This window comes from Cibotium barometz, chromosome 42, assembly GCF_041138505.1.
Source record: "Cibotium barometz isolate CiBa-2024 chromosome 42, ASM4113850v1, whole genome shotgun sequence".
Taxonomy (NCBI): Eukaryota; Viridiplantae; Streptophyta; class Polypodiopsida; order Cyatheales; family Cibotiaceae; genus Cibotium; species Cibotium barometz.
Window position 1 is genome coordinate 21,910,550 of NC_141087.1, and position 2,679 is coordinate 21,913,228.

The window sequence follows — 2,679 nt, forward strand, 5'->3', positions numbered from 1 at the left end:
CAAGATATAGTAATCCATGAGTCTCCCATGGACAACGAACTAGCCTTTTATGGATATTGTTGTACAACACAAAAAGTTGCCAATGATGTCTATAGAATGAGAAGCAACAAGAACACATTAATCCATTAAGCATCCTAATAGATAGTTTGAACATCAAAGGTACTAAGTTAGTAGACCTACCCATCCACAATTGGAAAGAAGATAAACAAGTACTTTGCCACATCTACCTCTCCAAAGTAACTATCAAGCTTTTTTGCCTCTTGATTTCGACATGCCTTCATAAAGGCATACCAAAGGCTGTCACAAAACCATGCTTTTTCGAAGACATGGCTTGGCATTGTGTTCTCGAACCACCTATAAATTAAGCGGTTCATTGATGTCACACCCATGCAATATACATATGCATATGGAAAAGATCAAGCCTTTTTTTAAAAATAGACTTACATATATGACACAAATTCATTGTCCGTGTCGATGCTTTTTGGGTCACAATTGACTACCATCAACCTCAACAACTTGATTCGATGCATGAGACACAAACTGAATAGCAAGACCACTCTCAAACCTACATAGTGTAAAAGACATATGATCATACATGCAAGTAGAAAATGGTTCACACATGAAAGATAAAAGACTTCTATTAAATAGCCTTACCTCTTAATGAAATCATCACATTTCAAAGGTTGACTTAAGTTAGCATCTATAGTTGTGCTTCCATTCGGAATGACCACGGTAATGGGAGCACTTGTGCTAGATATAGGGGAGTCACTAATAATAGTAGGAGACCCAAGCCTTGTGGATATGCCAACCTATGCAAAATTAGAGAAACATTTGATACATATCCATTCTACACTTTATGAAAGCAACGTTTACATAAAGGAATTTATTTTTAACGCATCTTCGCTTTTTTGGCCATTTGCGCACGAGTTGCAAGGGGAGTTTCCATTGGCTCACCGATTTGCAATGAGCACAAGATTCGGCTTCCCTCAAAGAACGTACAAGCGCTATCCTCTTTCATAGGAGCTAAAAGTGGCCCTTGATCGTCAAAGCTCGCCAACTTCTCCTACAAAAGAGAATGAGCAATATAAATTTAATGACAATAAAAGAACCTCTACCATGTTGTAAAAAAGAATGAGGAAAAAGCATTAAGCCTCTGTCAGGAGAGTATTACCGGAGTGACTACTTCGTCACGTACTTCATGTGATCCATCATTTAAAGGATTGGCGGCGGGTGTGGATGTCATTGCATTATCCTTCGCTATTAAGCGCCTCTAAATTAAGAAAACACTACTCAAAATGATGCAAACACACATGAATATAATGCACTACCAACCAAAGCAATTATTCTATACTCACATGTTTCTCATAGCCTTCAGCAATCTGCTTGTTGATGCGACAAGCAAACATCCTTTCTCGCAAGGTATTTTTTCATTGCACTCTCGACCTTCTCTCTAATGTAAGTATCCTTGCTTTCAAAGCACAATCTTTCATCATCACCCATTGCGTCCCAATCCTCTTCAGCCCTCTTTTTAAGTCGAGCTTCTTGAGTCCTCGTGTTTTTGTTGAGCTTCTGGTCTGGATTTTTAAAGCGCGCACGACATTGCTTTGTGTACAAAGCTCTTGGGGCCTCTTGAGTGCGATGACCTAGAGGACGACCACCCTTTCGCATAGGAATATCTACATTGATATGATGCTTTTTGCGCAAATGGTCCATCATATCTACATTGATATGATACTTTTTTTTGCCCAATTTATACTTCACAAAGATTGTATGAGCGCAAGCCCGATCTCTCTTTGATGGTTCAAAATTTTAAAAATCTCAAAACAAATATGGCTTGAAAACGTGTTATCTATCAACACGCGTGCCCACGCACACCGAGAGAGAGAGAGAGAGAGAGAGCCTAACAGACATGTTTCAATAGCGATTGTGTTCTACAAGAAGCCAGAAGTATGCTGCTAGCTGCTCTCTCAGCCTGCAAGGTGTGGAAGGCACCAATAAAACAGAGACACAAACCCATTAACATTTATGGTACAAACATATCGGTGCTAAATAATGTGATTAAAATGGCACCAACCTTCCGTTCGTCTCATTAAAAGAACACTTGCCTTTCTTTTCTCAACTGCATTCGGTTCGTCTGCGCTCCTCTTGTGCTTGCTCTCAGGGATAGAAGGTAGAGTGAACTACTATGATGCATGCAATGTTGGGTGCAGAGTCTATGCTTGTGCTGGGAGCTCTCTGTCTCTACGCTTGTGCTTGCTCAGGGATAGAAGAAACTAGGGATTGCACAGGTTTACTGGTTATGCTGGGAGCTCTCTGTCTTTGTGCTTGTGCTTGCTTGGGGATAGAAGGAACGCGCGAGTCGTTTATTGGTTCTGAGGTGAGAGAGAGACGGCGGGCGTTGATGAACTATGTTTTTTTTATAAAATATTTCATCGCCTTTAATTAGCCTACGGACCTCCGGGCGTTAATTAATCGCATTAAATAAGCCCTTGCTAGATTCTCCAAATATTCTAGGAGGATTCTCCAAATATTCTGAAGAGGATCTATCAGGTTTCACAGGGATTACACATGGATCACAAAATCCGACGGCCCACCCGATCCTCGATTTTTGAGCGACAATGTTCGCCATTGATCCCCTTTGAAAAAAGGGGTGTCAAATAGTCCCGAGGGTAACCACAT

General features: G+C 40.7%; 1 long non-coding RNA gene across 1 annotated transcript; it reads right to left on the bottom strand.

Moving 5' to 3' along the window:
- Positions 1–889: 889 nt before the first annotated feature.
- LOC147614254 (uncharacterized) lies at positions 890–1,374 on the bottom strand. The gene is made up of 2 exons (XR_015263042.1): positions 1,172–1,374; positions 890–1,063 (listed from the first exon to the last, which is right to left on the bottom strand). It is a non-coding gene; the product is annotated as an uncharacterized LOC147614254 (long non-coding RNA).
- Positions 1,375–2,679: the final 1,305 nt, after the last annotated feature.